The sequence below is a fragment of the Humulus lupulus genome, chromosome 3, assembly GCF_963169125.1.
Source record: "Humulus lupulus chromosome 3, drHumLupu1.1, whole genome shotgun sequence".
NCBI classification, from domain to species: Eukaryota; Viridiplantae; Streptophyta; class Magnoliopsida; order Rosales; family Cannabaceae; genus Humulus; species Humulus lupulus.
The window spans coordinates 229,000,758-229,019,410 of NC_084795.1; the positions used below are offsets into that span (position 1 = coordinate 229,000,758).

Consider the following 18,653-nt stretch of genomic DNA (forward strand, 5'->3'; position numbering starts at 1 on the left):
TAAGCATGAAGTGCATTGGCCTCCTCAGAAAAGGCTTCTTGGTAGGAAGGACATGATTGGGCATTATGGCGAGGACTATAACATATAGAACAAACATCTCTTCTTGGTTGTATTGGAGAGTTTATAGTTTGGCTTATGGCTAAAGCTTCTACTTTTCTCGCTAATTTGTTTAAGGATGTTCTTAAGTCTAATTCCTCTTTTACTTCATACCTTCCTCCTCTTTTTGGTGAATTAGTTGACCTAGATCTAGGATCAAAAGAATTCCATTGTTGTGAATTGATAGATAAATCTTCAAGGGCGTCCCACGCCTCTTGTCCTTGAAATTTTAAAAATTTTCCAGTATGCATCGATTGAATCATTTGACGATTAGAGGGAGTCAAACCATCATAAAAATATTTTACAATTCTCCATTTTTCAAAACCATGATGAGGAAATTTTAATAATAAATCTTTAAATCTTTCCCAACATTCATAAAACTCTTTATTATCTTTTTTAAAAAACTCGGAGATTTCTCTCCTTAGACTATCAGTTTTAGACATAGGAAAAAATTTCAGCAAAAAATTATTATAAAGTTGATCCCATGTAGTTATAGACCCCATGGGAAGGGAATATAAACAAGCTTTTGATTTGTGTTTTAATGAAAAAGGTAACAATCTTAGTTTGACCGACTCATCAGAAATTTTTTGAAATTTAAATGTTGAGCAAATTTCTAAGAAATCTTTGACATGCATGTAGGGATCCTCTCTATCTCACCCATAAAAAGATGGAAACAATTGAATGATTGATGGTTTAAGCTCAAAATGGGTAGCAGAAGTGGTAGGAAGAATGATACATGAAGGAGCATTAGATGAAATAGGTTCAAAATATTCAAGCAAAGTTTTTTCAAGCACAACATTTTCATCAACAGGATTAGCAATTGGTTCCATGATGCTTAAATTTTTACTAACACTTTCAATTTCAAACAAAGATAAACGTCTTTTTACTAATCAATTTTTAGACTTACTTTCCCAATGATGCATACAATTTTCACAAATCAACAGAGATAATCTCAAACAAACAATTGTCTGATGTGGAAGATCATTTAAAACCGCAAACACAGAGCATACTTCGGATTTTTAGAGATTTTACAACAATATAATTCTTATTTTTTACTTGTCCTGAGGCCTATTTGATTCCACTTACTCGCGCACTACTAACAACTCCCCGAGATTAATTAGTAGAGGTGGATTGGGAATTTTGTTCAAATTTCCTTTATGCAAAAATTACTTCTGGTGAAAGGACAAGATTTAAGTTTCTTTTTTTTTCAAGTATTTTTCACAATTACACTAAAATATGATAAAAGACAGAAAAATAAGGTAAAATTAAATAAGACTATAAAAATTAGGTAAGAGTAGGGAGGCATAGCATGCCATCAACCATAACAAAAATAAGGTAAAAATTAGGAGGCACAAGTTCCATCAACTAAAACATAATGTTTACCCAAAAAACGGCTACTGATGACGTGGCAAGGATTTCTCACACGTGGTTGACACGTGGCAGAAGTGCTGTTCGACTATCGACCAGAGGCACATCACTTCGTCAGGCTTAACTATTAGATACGACCAAGCTGGTCATATAATTTGATTTATTTACTTCTAAGATTGTAATCCTATAATAATTGCATTGAATATTTCCTCTTTATGACCTTGATACGCGGTTATTAAGGAAAGTTAAAGGCCCATTGGCCCAGGTAACCCTCATTGAGCCTATAAATATGCATGAAATAGCTCAAGGAGGGGACTTTTTGACTTTTGAATCTTTTTCTGAATATTGAGAGAGAGCTATAGTGCGATTATCCATCATTTCATTGTAATTCTCTCAAGGTTTGTGAAACTCAAGAACCCTAGTTCTTTGATCACGACTTTGAGATTCAATATTAATAATAGCACTAAGTGGACGTAGGTCATTACCATTCTTTGGGGCCGAACCACTATAAATCATTGGTGTTTTCTTCTTTTCCATTAGATTGAATTTTTAATTGTCGTCTCGTTTCCTGTCGTATATTTGACTCCGTGTCGTTGGCCAAATTGAGGGTCAACATTCTGGTGCTTTCTTTGAGAGATTGATAAAAAATTGTAAAAAAATCTAATGGCGAAAGTATCCAAGAAGACTGGACAGCCCGCTGGCGCTGCACCATCCCAACCTCCTCCCCCAAATGTGGCTGAGAATGAACCACATTTGGAGTTTGAAGAGGAGGATTTAGATTCTGAAACGTTGAGAGAAACGCTGGGGGTGTTGCAGGTTGAGTTGGCTAATCTGAGGGCTAATCAGGAGAATGCTGCGGAGACAATGGCGCTGCAGCAAAGAGAAATAGAATGCCTGCGCTAGGAGCTGAGTGAGCGGTAGGTGGACATGGACTGTCGGCAGAGGGATGCCATGGCCGATCTTGAAGCTGCCATCCAATTGGCTAGGAGTCAGGCTACGCCAGCCTCTCAGCCAGATCAGCCGCCGAGTGCGCCGCCTCAGAGGGCTCCTAATCCTAGCCCTCCGCTCCAGCCAGAAAGCCCTCAAAGGCCTGAGCAGCCGCCTGTGGCTCAAGATGTTGTCCCACCTAGGGATCCTGAGCAGCAGCCTCCGTCTCAGGCTGGTCGAGGCAATCCCCAGTGCCTGAGGCAGAATAGGACCGAGCAACTGCCCTGTAGCTCTAGACGCCCAGGGGATGAAGAGCCGAATCTATCGAGCAGGGGACAGCGTCCTTCCGTCAACAGAAGGAACATCGAGTCAGGCTCTGCAGCCAGGGGCCCCCCACGACATAACAATGCACGGGGACCCAACGACCAGCGCATGCCTCCCCCTGACGCTCGGGAGATGCCAGCCCAAGGAGGAAATAGCGTGAATATCCAGTCACGCCTTAGTCAGACACAATTTAGAGATGGCCATGACTATAATGAAGCTGATTTCGGCAGAGGAAATGCTGGTCGGAGAAATGAGGAAAGAGGTGGAGGCAGAAGCCCCCCACCTTGAGAAAATAGGCCAGCTAGCCATAACGCTGGGGGGCAACCCAGGCAGCAGAACATCTTTGATCGGCTAGGAGTTAGCAAGCAGAAACCCAGGGATGATGATTTAAGGGACGTACTTAACGACCGCCGTGAAAGGACGACGAGTATGCTCCCCCGGCACCGGTTGCCCCAACAGTCCCAGAAGCCGTTCAGACTCAGATTGTTGCCCTAAACCAGGCAGTACAACAGCTGGTTGGGGGACGAATGTCCCATATTGAGTACGATCAGAGGAGGGGTACTCCCATTGTACAGAGGATTGCTGCGGTTGAAACCCCCAGTAAGTTCAAGATGCCAACATTGCTGAACTTTGACGGGTACGAAGACCTAGTATCTCACGTTAATAAGTTTGAGATACAAATGGATATACAGAAAGTGTCGGAAGATGCCCGCAGCCGGATCTTCCCAGCGACACTGTCTGACACTGCCTAGGAGTGGTTCTTTAAGTTCCCTCCTGCTAGTATAGTATCTTGGGAGATGTTCGTAAAATAATTTAATGGAAAATTCTACGCGGGTCTCGTACACCCCACAGAGGCCAACTAGCTGGTCAAGATACGCCAGAAGGAGGGAGAGCCCTTAAAAGACTATGTCCAATGCTTCATGCGAGCAGCAGCTGGAGCCAAGATAGTGAGCGATGAAGGTAAGATGATGGCTCTAACTGCTGGGGTTAGGCGCCATTCACCCCTCTGGAGTAGCCTCAAAAAGAATGGGGTAAGAAGTACCTAAGAGTTTTTGGATCGGGCTGATTGATATATCAAGCTCGAAGACGCGATTGCCAGTGAAGGGAAATCGCCAACAAAAGACAAGGGGTCGAAGTAAGAACCCAACCAAAGCCGCCAACGGGTCAGAAAAACCCAATGGCAATGGCAAGGGCAATGGGAATAGCAATGGTAGGAACGATGGAAAACGGGCGAACAATGAACCCTCAGCTTCTGAGAATAAATGCCCCAAAGGCACTCGATACGAGCTGAGATTCACCAACTACACGACCCTTGTCGAAAGCTGAGCGGAAGTCTACCAGGCAACCAGCTCCAGCGTGCCTTACAAACGACCCACACCTATAAGGAAAGATATCTCCAAGAGAGATACGACATAGTTCTATCGTTTTCACAACGACTACGACCATGACACCAATGAATGTAACCAGTTGAAAGACGAGATTGAGTTCTTGATTAGGCAGGGACATTTAAGGAGATATGTGCGAGCCACAGGAGGATCCCAGCGAGAGGCTCAAAGTGGGAACAAGCAGGTGCCTGCACGCCAACGCTCGCCACCCCTACAGCCAGCTCCTGTGGCAAGCAGTTTACTCACCATCTGTGGAGGCCCACTCCTTTCAGGGGACAGTGGGAAGGCAAGGGAATGATATGCTCGACCCTACGCCACGACCAGGACATCGAGATGATGAGTGTGGAGGATCGAGCACCAAAGAAAGCTCGAATAGAGGAGGAATTAATAACCTTCTCTGAAGATGATACCCAACACGTACGATTCCTGCACTTCGATCCGCTGGTCGTGGACGTTCAAATTGCCAACATGATGGTGAAGAGGGTGTTGGTTGACACAGGAAGCTCAGCCAACATCCTATAAAAGTCTTCGCTAGAGAGAATGAAACTGTCCGTCAAGGACCTGGAGCCATGCAACCAAACCATCTATGGTTTTTCTGGCGAAGGGCTCGCCCCAACTGGGTCAATTAGGCTTCCAGTTACAGCAGGTACTGCACCTGCTAACAGGACATTACTCACTTCTTTCATAATAGTTGATTGTCCTTCGGTATACAATGCTGTAATTGGGAGGCCAATTTTGGTCGACCTACGAGCCGTCACGTCAATATGGCACCTTGCCATGAAATTCCCAACAGACGCAGGGGTAGGATGCGTATTAGGAAATTAGCGGGAAGCGAGGGAGTGCTACAACGCCTCGATAACTAAGGCAAAGAAAAGTGTATCGAGAGATGTTCCCAGAAAAGAGTTGCAAATGGCAATCGATGTTCAGTCCGAGTCAGGTGATAATGCCACCAAATAGGGCGTTGCCCAATGCGAGGATAGAGACTTGGATCCTCGCATTGGGGATTTTGAGGAAGGAGTAGGACCCATCAAGGATCTTGAGGAGGTCCAACTCGATGAAGAAAATCCGACCAGGGTTTTGAAAGTCGGTAAAAACTTAGAGACAACAACAAAACAAGCACTGGTGGAGTTTTTGAGGAGGAACCAGGAAGTCTTCGCCTGGTCGCACAAAGACATGGTTGGAATAAACCCCTCAGGCATCAGCCATGTCCTGAACATCGACAAGAGTTTTCCACCGGTGCAACAGAAAAGAAGGCTGCTCCACAAAAGGTAGATCAAAGGCCTTAAGAGAAGAAGTGGAGAAGCTAAAGGAGAATGGGTTCATCAGGGTAGCGTTTTGTCCACCGTGGGTCTCTAATCCCGTACTAGTTCCCAAGCCAAATGGCAAATGGCGAACATGCGTGGATTTCACAGACCTTAATAAAGCCTGCCCCAAAGATTGTTTCCCACTCCCAAGAATCGACCAATTGGTCGATGCCACTGCAGGGCACGAGATTCTCTCATTCATGGCTGCACACTCCAGGTATAATCAGATTAGTATGCATCCTACTGATGAGGATCACACTAGCTTTCGAACTGATACAGGGCTTTACTGTTACAAAGTAATGCCCTTCAGTTTGAAAAACGCTGGTGCAACTTACCAGCCACTAGTCAACCACATGTTTAAGGAGCTGATCGGGACAAACATGGAGGTATATGTTGATGACATGCTGGTTAAGTCGAAGAAGGCAGAAGGGCATATAGAGGATTTTCAGGAGTGCTTCAACGTATTGAACAATTATCAGATGAAGCTGAATCCCCTCAAATGCTCCTTCGGAGTAGGATCAGGGAAGTTCTTGGGATTTATAGTTAACTCGAGAGGAATTGAAGCCAATCCCGAGAAGATCAAAGCCCTGATCGATATGAAATCGCCAGCAAAGATTAAGGATGTTCAAAGTTTGACCGAAATAATTACCGCTCTAACTAGGTTTATTTCAAAATCAACAGACAGGTGCGTTACATTTTTTAATCTACTTAGAAGCAACAAAAAGTTTGAATGGACGGAGGAATGCGAGCAGGCTTTCCAAGCATTAAAGACTCACATGGCGCAACCACCCATCCTATCAAAGCTGGTCGATGAAGAAACTTTGTTTGTCTATTTGGTGATTACAGAGTACGCTGCTAGTGTTGTTTTAGTAAGAGAAGAAGAAGGCGTACAAAAGGCCGTTTACTATGTAAGCAAAAGGCTAATTGGAGCAGAGCAGCGGTACTCGCCCATCAAAAAGCTAGCCTATTGCTTAATTTTGGCCTCAAGGAAACTGCGGCCTTACTTTTAAGCACACCCAATCAACGTTTTGACCGACCAGCCTCTGCGGCAAGTTCTGCAAAAGCCAGAGGCTGCGGGAAGATTGTTGAAATAGGCAATCGAACTTGGGCAGTTCGATATCTCTTACTTACCACGAGCAGCGATAAAAGGGCAAGCCCTGGCTGACTTCATTGCAGAGTTCACTGAACTTACAGCTAGCGAGCAGACCAAAGAGACTGAAGAGCCTGAGTTTCAAAATCAACCTCCTTCATGGAAGTTATTTATAGACGGCTCTTCCAATGTGCATCATGTAGGGGCAGGGGTGATCCTGATTACGCCTGAAGGGCATCGTTTTCATTGTGCAATCAGGTTTGACTTCACTGCTTCCAACAACGAGGCTGAGTATGAAGCGTTGCTCGCTGGGTTACGATTAGCCAGGGACATGAATTTAAAGATACTTGACATCTACAGTGACTCTCAGGTGGTGGTAAATCAGGTCATGGGAGAGTACCAAGCCCGAGGCTTAAAGATGGTTGCCTATTTAAACAAAACAAAGGATCTATTAGCGCAGTTTGACAAGTACACCCTTCAGCAGGTACCTCGCGACCAGAATTCAAATGTGGATGCTTTGGCCAAATTAGCAAGTGTGTAGGATGCTGATACTCTGAACATGGTACAGGTTGAACGACTATCTGTGCCAAGTATCAAAGCAGAGGAGACCACTTTGGTGATCCAGGTGGCAGATACATGGATGGAACCATACGTAGAGTATCTGATGCAAGGCATGTTGTCGATGGACAGAAACAAAGCTAGGACCCTTCAGCGATAGGCTGCTAGGTATATCCTGGTCGATGGAGTCTTGTATCGAAGGGGATACTCAATGCCACTCCTCAGATGTGCTTTGAAAGAGAAAGCCAAAGAATTGATGAAAGAGGTGCACGAAGGCTTTTGTGGAGACCACGCTGGGGGGCAAAGCTTATCAAAAAAGATCCAGAGGCAAGGGTATTTCTGGCCAACAATGAATGACTCGATGGAATTTGTACGGAGATGTGACAAGTGCCAGAGATTCACAAAAATCCCGCGAGCAGCCCCTAACGAACTGAAACAGATGCAAAGTCCGTACCATTTGCAGTATGGGGGATAAATTTGATTGGTTCTTTACCTACGGGAAAAGGCGGCGTCAAGTACGCTATAGTTGTCGTCGACTACTTCACTAAATGGGCTGAAGCCGAGCCACTCGCAACCATAACGACCAAGAAGGTGCTGGACTTTGTGGTTAAAAACATTGTTTGTTGCTATGGATTGCCAAGGAAAATTGTCTCAGACAATGACACACAATTTGATAGTGATTTATTCACGGACTTTTGCGAACGGCATGGGATTATCAAAAGCTTTTCTTCAGTTGCTCATCCCCAAGAAAATGGACAAGTCGAAGCAGTCAACAAAATGCTAAAGGATACCCTGAAGAAAAGACTAGAAGAAGCTAAGGGTGCTTGGCCAGAGCAATTGCCAGAATTCCTTTGGTCGTACAGAACTTCTCATCGAACAGCAATAGGCCATACTCCATTTTCTTTGGCTTATGGGTATGAGGCTATGTTGCATGTGGAGTTAGATCTGCCCTCACATCGTAGAATAACGTATGATCAAGGCTCTAATAACCAAATACTGATGGAATCCCTGGACTTGATCGATGAGAAACGTGAACAAGCCCAACGCCCGGTATTTCAAATCTAAAGTATGCGAGAGAAAATTCAACGTCAGAGATTTAGTACTTCGAAGGGTTTTCCTAAATACCCGTGATTAGGCTGCTGGAGTACTCGGACCTAATTGGGAAGGACCGTACCAGATTGAAGAAGTTCTCCATCCAGGAACCTACAAACTTGCTCGCTTAAATGGAGATCTCATTCCTCGCTATTGGAATGGAGAACACCTACGCAAGTACTATCAATAAACAATTCTTCTTAAAGAATTGGCTTGTATTAATTTTACTTTTTACAAGTTATGAAAAAGGGTTGGTCATTTTATGTGACTAATCGCTTATAAGTGTAAGATCTTATTGATCACTCGTACAGACAATTTTTGTCCATTTATTACGAGAAATATAAGGGATTGCACGCGTCATTCTTGCCAATTATTGTATTTATTACAAGTATTTGCTCATTACGCGTGTTGTTTTGCTGTATTATCATTTTAATTATTTTGCTCCGACCAATAATGTTCGAAAAGGTTCTGGTCAAGGCAAGTGACCAAGAACCTAAAGCTCCTCAATCACTTGGGGGGCATATAAGGCATCTAGTAAGCAAAGCATATCGAAAGGTATGTAAACACATGAGCAAAATAAGTGAAAGCATGCTAAGGTACTTAGAGTATTTTTCAAATTTTTTATATTTTATTAAAATCAGTCCAAAGTACTATGCTAAGTTCGGTCATGCGAACATATGTTATAATAAAAGGAAAATATTATCATATCGTAAGGAAACCTTTTACACTGTGAGTAGTTACTGCTCGGATGTAATTGTTCAATTAAAAGTAAAAGTTGCCCATGCAACAATAAAATTTTAACTAGAAAATTAAAGTGTCTTTACATCACGACCCGTAGGTCGTGTAATTAAAAGATTAAAAGATAGAAAGGAAAAAGACTAAGAAGCTGGAGGGTCTTGAGGAGCATCCTCCTCGATAGCTGCGCCAGCTTCATTATCTACACCATCTATCCCTGTTGCCAGGGAGATTTCTGGGGAAGCAGGAACTTTAGCCCTCTCTTCTTCCTCCAGGCGAATGTCACACTGAGACATTAGAGTCCGCCTCAAGCGATCTGATTGGTAGCTGAAGTTAGCCTTCTGGTTGTGCTTCCAAAACTCGTAGAAGCAAAGATGAGTGGCTTCCTTGTACTTCTCCAAGTTCTTGGCTTCGAGTTCCTCAAGCTCCTTCACGTGCTTTTCAAGATCCTCCGTCTCCTGCTTGCTAGAAATCAAATCAAGCTCGAGCTGTTTGGATTGTTGGTAGTTGAGTTTGGCGCTTTCCCTGAATTTTTCCTTGTCTTCATTGGATTTCTTCAAGGCATCCCGAATCTTCAGTAGCTCCTCGGTCAGAGTGGCTTTTTCCTCGAGCAGTCCCTCATTCTGCTTAGACAGCTCTGCACTTTTCTCAAGCAACTCGCCGTTCTGCTTGGTTAGCTCATTGTTCTTCTCGAGCAGGTCAGCATTTTCTCTTCAAGCGCTTTCTTAGCCTTAGAAAGCGTGGTGTCAAAATTTTTGGTCTTGGACACCATTGCACCCGCATGGCGCCAGCCAGCGGTCATGGTCAACAATCCTTGCAATCAGATGAAAAGGGTAAGGCGATGGCAAAAAATCAAAAGCAAATTATTTAGCATTAGGAAATAACTTACGCTAACTATCTCATTCAGTCTCCGGTTGAGTATTTGGTCGGTCTCCATGGAAATAGTGTCGTCAATGGCCTCTTGACAGCGTTTATTTTTTGAGAGCTTGTATATCCTCTCCCTGGCTAAGCTGACCACGAAGCTGGACAGAGAGGCTTCGGGCTGAGAAGGCTGAGTGCGGTGTGTTCGGCTGGTAGGGTCCTGAGGTGTGGGGTGTTGGTCAACAGGTGTTGGAGGAGTAGCATCCTGGTCGACTGGAGAAGTTGAGGCTGGCTGTTTGAGTGGTGATGGAGGTGGCGTGTTCTCCTTCAAAGGGACAGTGGCTGGAGGGTCCTCAGCTCGGGCCTTCTTTGAGGCGATTTTACTGCTCTCCCCCCGAGTCCTTTTGCTATCTTTCTTCTTGCTTGAAGATGCAGCGGCAGCTTTGTAATGCTTGAACATGTCTTCAGATGACATATCTACACAAAAAGAAACAACACAAGCAGTGATACAAGATATATAGGCGGGAATAAAAGTGAAAATAAAGAGATTATAAGTAAATTACCCATGCTACAACTACTGGTCGCTACATTATTTACTGAACTACTTACTGCCTGGAAGAAATCTGAACTTAAGTTTGGAGTATACTTAAAGTTGCCGTCCTCGTTAAATAAGTGATAGGGAATTGGCAAACTATCTAAGAGCGAGATATCAGTACTGTTCTCATCTGAAGATTCGTCGATGGGAGTGGGAGTTTCGGTAGCTTTCCTTTTTCCCTTTCCCAGTGGGGCGGGGGGAGCGGCAGCTCGTGGGATGCTAGAGGGTTCCTTGATTGTCACTCCAGCCATCCTCCTCCTTTGAGGTTATGACACGTCTGGGTGCTGCTCGGGAATCTCCTTGCCAGTGGCACTTCCCGCTGTTGACTCCCTCACATCCTGGTGAGGAGCCAAAAGCCCGACCAGCCTAAGGTTAGCCTCTATGACCAGATGCTTGACGCTTTTCTCCACGCCAGTCATACTGGCCAAGAGGGCTGATCGAACCTCCATGTCTGGAGTAGGGTCTGGTCGTAACCATGGGCCTGAAAGGCGCTAAAAATCTAAGGAAAGTGCAGGAAAAAATTACAGAAAAATAAGAGACCAGGGATGTTAAAGTATTACCTCCTTGGGTGAAGGCCAGATTGTTGGCAACCATGTCCATAGTCAGGAAGTACTCAAGTTGGTACCTCCCCACATTGGAAATAAAAGTTGTGTCACTCAGGAAAGTACGGGACAGTGACAGAAGTGGAAGAACCCCGTGTTTTCCTGGTTGGGGTTGGATTTTAGGCCGAACAGATAGTTGACCTCATGTGGTGTGAGGACAGGACATTTCTTATGGCTATAGAGGATATAGAGTGCCAAGAGCATTCTATATCCATTAGGGGTTATTTGGAAAAGAGTGACCCCAAAATAGTTGGCCACTCCTTGGAAGAAAGGGTGCAAAGGCCGGATAGCTCCTGTCTCGATGTGATACCTCGACCAGGCACTGAAAGTGCCTCTAGGCAAGTTTGCCCTTTGGTCTTTGGTGGGTTGGACTAAGGTTACCCAAGAAGTCTGTATTTTTTAATATAATTCGTAATCATCCTAATTGTTACTCGGCTAGAAGGGGTGACATACCATTCAACATCTGGTTGAATGGCATTTTGAAGTTGAGCGTGAGTTTGGATGCTAGGGTCGGGAATATTTCTTTCTCGACTGTTGGTCGAGGGAATTTCAGCCCGAGGAGCAGGCTGATTTGAAGGATTGGAAGGTTTCTTTTTCTGGGCTTTAGTTTTTGCTCGACCCATATTTTGGATGAGGGTCGATGGAGTGTTTGAAGTGGCACGAGAAAAGGGAATTTCATGTATTGGTAACGATGGTTGCTCCTTGTCCTCGAGAAATTGAGCTAGCAAGTCGTCATCGATGGGTCTCTCACCTCCCCACGGATCTTGCATGAAAAGCTGCGAACAGAGAAAGGGGGAGATGAGAACGTAAAGCCTAAAAATTTGTGTTGAGAGTTAGAATAACGTTGCTCTATAAAACTTAAACTTTTATACAGCCAGCAACATTCTAACAAAAACACTAAGTTTTATACGAGCAGTTTGAGAAATAGATTCAGAAGCGGAAGTAAAAAGTTTTTCAGAGAAAACTTTTTCAGCTCCGAGTGGGTGGGAAAAACCCAGTTTTTCAACTAGCCTAAAAATCGAATTTTTGCTTCGATTTTACACCCTAAGTCTACGGTCTCGACTATCAAACTTGCTCTTAACTCCTATACAACACTATTTCACTTCCCTATCAAGCATTGATCAATATGGCCATTACCCCGAAACAGTTTCAGTCAAGAACACAAATTTGAATATATAAAGAACAGTTTTGCATGGCATCTCAAACGTCCAAGAGGTTCGTAAAACTTACTTGGATGAAAAGAGGGGTCTGATACAAGAGCTTTGAGCGTCCGAACGGTGGGTCCTTAGAACAGCGATGGAGGCTCCTCAAATCTTTTGGGCCCTGAAAGTCGAGGTTCTTAGGAGTTCTTGACAAGAAGATGGAAAGTGAAAAGTAAAAAGTAAAAATATGGATTTGGGGTATTATATATAGTGACTGAGACACGATAAAAGATGTAATCATTAATTACTTTTTTCTGAGTATGGGGAAGTGTAATAGGCGTCAGACAAGATTTTGGGAAACCGAAAGGGCTTGATTAGACATGATTAATTGCTTTTTCCAAGAGGACAAGGGAGGCTCTGACAGGTTTCGTGGAGTAAGTGAAAGGTCAATTTCCTAAGTTTACTTATTGCTGGTCGCAATAAATAAACTTTGGGGGCAAATGTTTACCCAAAAAATGGCTGCTAATGACGTGGCAAGGATTTCTCACATGTGGTTGACACGTGGCGGAAGTGCTGTTCGACTATTGACCAGAGGCACATCACTTCTTCAGGCTTAACTATTAGATACGACCAGGCTGGTCGTATAATTTGATTTATTTACTTCTAAGATTGTAATCCTATAATAGTTGCATTGAATATTTCCTCTTTATGACCTTGATACGCGGTTATTAAGGAAAGTTAAAGGCCCATTGTTGACGGTGAAATCTCGTCAACGATAAAAGGTTAGAAAACTAAGACTATATTGCCAAAGGTATCTCAGAAGAAGATGGAGAAAACTAGAAAGAGTAAATATGTAGAACTGGAATGGAGTCGAAATTGTATATTACTCAACAGCCTTAGCATACAATCAATTTTCCAACCCCTTTTCTAGAGGGGTGATGATCTATTTATACTGGAGCTCTAATGGCTCCCCATACATTGTGGTCCCAGGGGTCAAGATTGTACATAGGTACATTGTCAGGGTAGTGGCACAGGTCGTGGTGGAGCAGAAGGTTATGGTGTCAGCCTGGTACATAGTCAGAGGTATGCATGTAGTGCTTCCATTCTCTGTACAAATTCATACCTCCACTACTTGTAGGACACAGATGTCAGAGTCATGCCTTTGCCCTTTTTCAGGGTTGTACATCCCGTGCTTGTACATTTATCTCATCCCTAGTGGTCCCCTTTACCTAAATATCTTCTCTAGGTTTCTTTATATTTTAGTAAGTGCCGATCCGTACTTCTTTTATCCCGTCCTTTCCTCCAGGTAGGAGGCCTGGAAATAGGCATGTACGAGGCTTGGGGATGGGTCTCACAAGGCAAGACCCTTGGTGCCTAAGCAAGTATCAAGGCATGACTTGGGCATTCAAGAGGCATGGGGATGGGTCTCACAAGGCAAGACCCTTGGTGCCTAAGTGAGTATCCAGGCATGACTTGGGCATTCACGAGGCATGGGGATGGGTCTCACAAAGCAAGACCCTTGGTGCCTAAGTGAGTACCCATGTGTGACTCGGGCATTCACGAGGCTTGGGCATGGGTCTCAAAAGGCATGATGGGGTTGCATGAGGGCCACAAGATGATGGTGGCACGAGGCTCCTTAGCGGACAGCTGGCGGGCCTTGGACCGAACTAAAGGCTGGCGGCCCAGATGGCTGGGCAGGAGGAAATGGCTGGTGGGACAGCAGGGGACTTCGGTGGTGCAGGCCATTGGGGCAATGAAGTACTTCGGCTTGGCAGTTGTAGGGGGCCATGCGGGCCTGGTGAGCTGATGGGCCGTGGGCCTGGCTGGTGATGCCATTTCCTTTGCCTTTCTCTAAAAAATGCCACTTCTTTCTTTTGATTTCCTTTAAACAAAAAAATGCAAGTTAATTTCTATAAAATAGTATAAATTAACTTCAAATAAAATATTTTCAAAATAAAAATATATCTCATTAATTTAAAATTAATTTTTTTTGACACTTAAGTTGAATAAATATGCATTTATTTTTACCACTAAACACACAACAATAATTCAAATAATTAAACTACAATATATTACAACACAATAACTATAAATACACACAAAAATATATAAAATCATGATAAGACTAATAAAGTCAAAATTACTTAAAAACTTAATAAATTAATCAAAAAATTAAGAACTTAGGACTAATTAGCATATAAAATATGGTAAACTAACTCTATTTTGTAGAGTTATAATGCTCGAGCTTTTTGCCCCAAACATTGAGACAACTGCATAACTACTGGGTTTCAGGATGCCTCATTTATCAAAATTTGATGGAGATGGAGATTCGTCTGACCACTTGGGGATGTTCAACACCCTGATGATGGCCCATGACATCGGGCCCGAGCTAAGGTGCCTAGTATTCCCCTCGACTCTGATCGGGGCCGCTAGGCAATGGTTCAAACAGTAAAAAAAACACTCTATCAGCTCGTGAAAGAATTTCTCTGCTCATTTTAAGAGAGCTTTCAGGGCTTCTTAGGAAACTCGGATTAGGGCCGACTCCCTTGCAAATGTAAAGCAGCAGCTCAGAGAACCTTTGAAAGCATACCTGAGTAGGTTTGCCAACGTTGCCGCACGGGCTAGAGACGTCGACGAAAGTTCTAAGCTTATGGCAATGAGGACAGGAATCCTTGTCGGAGGCGACCTATGGTAGGAACTACAGAGAAAGGGAGTTAACACTGTGGATGAATTCTTGAACCGAGCTCAAAGGTGGATTAACCTAGGAGAGGCGTGAGCTTCTGTTGCAGGAACCAGCCAAGCCCCTATTCAACCCGTTGGGGCGACAACAAATGTGGCTGGTGTTGCAGCTAAAACTGTTTCCTAGAATAACCAAGGGGGTAATAAAACAAAGGGAAATGGTGACGGTGACCAGAGTGAGTTAAAGAAAAACAAATCCGTGGATAAGTTTAAACCGGTCTATTCAACTTATACCGACCTCACGGATACTAGAGAGCGCATCTTCTTGGAAAATTCTGGTTGCCTTTCGTGGAAGAAACCAGAGCCGTTAAATAATCAAAGGGCGAAAAGAGATCCCTCGAAATTTTGTTGATTCCACAATGATATTGGTCATAATTCTGATGACTGCAAACAACTAAATGATGAGATCAAGACTCTCATCAGGGTAGGACCCTTGGCTCAGTACGCCCGGAATCGAGTGACTTCCAGACAGCCTGCTGGACAAAACATTCCATCAGCTCCGGAGGCTCCAATGAATCAAAATGGAGCTTAGGTGAATCAAGACAACCCTCCTCCAATAACGGGAGGAGATATAGCAACCATTTATAGAGGTCCTCATCTAGCAGGCACGAGCAGAGGTGCCTAGAAGAGGTATATCAACGAGCTAAAATCCCACAATGGAGTGGAATTTGTTCCGGGGTCACGATCATCAAAGCATCAGCGATTGGAGAAGCAACCAATCACTTGTACAGAGGAAGATGCCAGTCATGTCCAATTCCCACATAACGACCCTTTGGTCGTAACGGTCCAGCTCACCAACCGGAGAGTTAGGAGGACACTAGTAGATAATGGGAGTTCTATGAATCTACTATTTAGGTCCACCTTAGAAAAAATGGGGTTGTCTATAACAGACCTGAAGGCAACTTCCATGATTCTGTATGGATTCTCTGGTGAGGGGTCAGCAGGCATTGGGACAATCGAGTTAGTGGTAACTCTAGGTGAAGGTCCATGAACTATCTCCAAGCTCTTGGAATTCATGGTCATTGATTGTCCAGCGGCCTATAATGCGATCTTGGGCCGACTTGCGTTGATGGCATTTGAAGCCATAACCTCTATCTGTCACCTAGCAATCATATTCCCCTCCTCTGTGGGAATATGCACTATTAGGGACAATCAACTCACTGTCAGGGAATGCTATAGCATTTCCACTAAGGGAAAATCATAACCCGGGCAGCAGACAATGACAGTAAGTGACGGAGGCGAGGAGTCCCAGGAGACGAAAGCTGCTCTCGGGATGGAAGAACCTCAAAAAGCCAAGGATAGAGACATTACCCCATGTTATGATATCGACCCCCGAATAGGCGAGGACAAGTCAGAGCTCCAGGTTATCGAGGAGCTCAAGGAGGTAAATATAGATCCCAAGGATGCCTCGAGAATCGTTATGATTTGGAAAAATCTCGATGATGGTAGAAAAAAGGAGCTTGTAAAATTCTTGCATGAGAATCTAGATGTATTCGCCTGGTCTCATGAGGACATGGTGGGGATCAGCCTGAGTGTGATCATGCACACCCTGAATTTGGATAAAAGCGTGCCCGCAAGGTCCCAAAAACAGAGGCGTCTGGGAACAGTTCGAGCTGAGGCGTTGGAGGAAGAAGTAACTCAGTTATTAAAGTGCAGGTTCATTCGTGAAGCAAAATATCCAATCTAGGTCATGAATCCTATCCTGGTCTTGAAGCCAAATGGAAAGTGGTGGACCCGCATCGATTTCTCCGACCTGAACAAAGCTTGTCCTAAGGATTGCTTTCCATTGCCGAGAATTGATCAGTTGGTAGATGCCACCGCGGGGCATGAGCTTATGTCCTTCATGGATGCGTATTCTAGATATAACCAGATTGCAATGAATCCTGTGGACCAGGAGCATACTAGCTTTATGACTCCAACAAATGTATACTGTTATAAAGTTATGCCCTTCGGACTAAAGAACGACGAGGCTACCTACCAACGGTTAGTTAACAGAATGTTCGTTGGCCAGATCAGAAAAAATATGGAAATGTATGTTGATGACATGCTAGACAAATCCAAGACTACCGACGACCATGTGTTTGACCTAAATGAATGTTTCGAGATCCTGAGGAAATACAATGTGAGGTTGAATCCCTAGAAGTGTACTTTCGGAGTGGTGTCGGGAAAGTTTCTCGAATTCATAGTCAATACAAGGGGGATAGAGGCAAATCCAGATAAAATCAGGTCACTATTAGAAATGCCTTTGCCCAGATCGTGTAAAGAAGTCCAGAGCCAGACTGGAAGGGTGGCAGCCCTAAATTGGTTCATTTCAAAATCCACTGACAAGTCCTTGCCATTCTATAACTTGATGCGAGGAAATAAGAAATTTGAATGGATTGAGGAGTGAAAACGGGCATTTCTTGATCTAAAAACACATTTGGCTGAGCCCCCAGTATTGTTTGAACCAGTGGCAGGGGAGCCCCTATTCCTTTATTTGGCTGTGACAGAAAATGCAACCAGCGCCGTGTTGGTTTGGGAAGAAGACCGGGTTCAAAAACTGGTGTATTATATAAGCAAAAGACTTCTCGGAGCTGAATCATGGTATCTTTTGATGGAAAAGATGGCGTTTTGCCTGAAATTAGCCTCCAGGAAGCTTACGCCATACTTCCAGTCCACATTCAATCCACGTCATGACCGACCAACCTCTAAGGCAGGTGTTGCAAAAACCTGAAGCGTCGGGACGTCTCTTAAAATGGGCAGTCGAACTCAGCTAGTTCGAGATACTGTACAATCCACAAACCTCGACCAAAAGCCAGGTGCTTGTTGATTTCATGGATGAATGCATTGGATTTCAAGAGGAGCTTGTGAAAGAACCGGTTTGTGGAGAATATTCATGGACGGCTCCTCTAACGAGAACAAGTCCGGAGCTGGGATCATATTGATCTCTCCGGAGGGGCATCGATTCCATACTACGCTACTATTCAGATTCGAAGCGTCAAACAACAAAGCCAAATATGAGGCTTTGTTAGCCGGGCTTAGAGTGGCAAAGAAATTGAAGGTAAGGGTCGTCCAGTGTTATAGTGATTCCTAACTCATGGTTAATCAAGTGTTAGGGGAGTACAAAGTGCGGGGTACCAAGATGGCAGCTTTCCTAGCCAAGGTGAAGAAAGAGCTATCAGAATTTGAGTGTGGCACCGTCGAACAAATCCCTCGTGAGTAGAACGCTAACGCAGATGCTTTGGCGAGGCTCTCCACCTCCAAGGAAGCTGAGACTTTTAACGTAGTATTGGTGGAATTCTTGGAAAGTCCAAGTATGGCAGGAAACGCGATGGAGGTCGAGATGATTGACACTAGGCTGACCTGGATGACCCCCATGATGGAGTATCTTGCAGCAGGGAAGCTACCTGAAAAGAGGAAATACGCGAGAAGGATACTCTATCAAGCTCCAAGATATGTAATAGTGGATGGAATATTGTACAGACGTGGCCATTCCTTGCCTCCTCTGCGGTGTATTCTGCCGAAGGAGGCTAAAACCATTCTGTAAGAGGTGCATGAAGGCTTCTGTGGGGATCATGCTGGGGGGCAATACCTATCCTTAAAAATATTAAGGCAGGGCTATTTTTGGCTCACTTTAACAAAAGATTCCATCTCCCATGTTCAGAAGTGCGACAAATGCCAATGCTTTGCCACAGTCGCACGAGCTTCGCTAGTCGAGCTAACGATGATTTCATCCCCATGGCCATTTGCAGTATGGGGAATTAATTTAATAGGAGCTTTAGCTATGGGAAAGGGAGGAGTTCGTTATGCGGTGGTGGCCATTGATTATTTCATGAAGTGGGTAGAGGTCGAGCCT

The 18,653-nt window shown here is 44.1% G+C and overlaps 1 non-coding gene across 1 annotated transcript; it reads left to right on the top strand.

Moving 5' to 3' along the window:
* The first annotated feature begins 417 nt into the window (after positions 1-417).
* Positions 418-524, top strand: LOC133828208 (small nucleolar RNA R71). Its single transcript, XR_009890841.1, has one exon. It is a non-coding gene; the product is annotated as a small nucleolar RNA R71 (small nucleolar RNA).
* Positions 525-18,653: the final 18,129 nt, after the last annotated feature.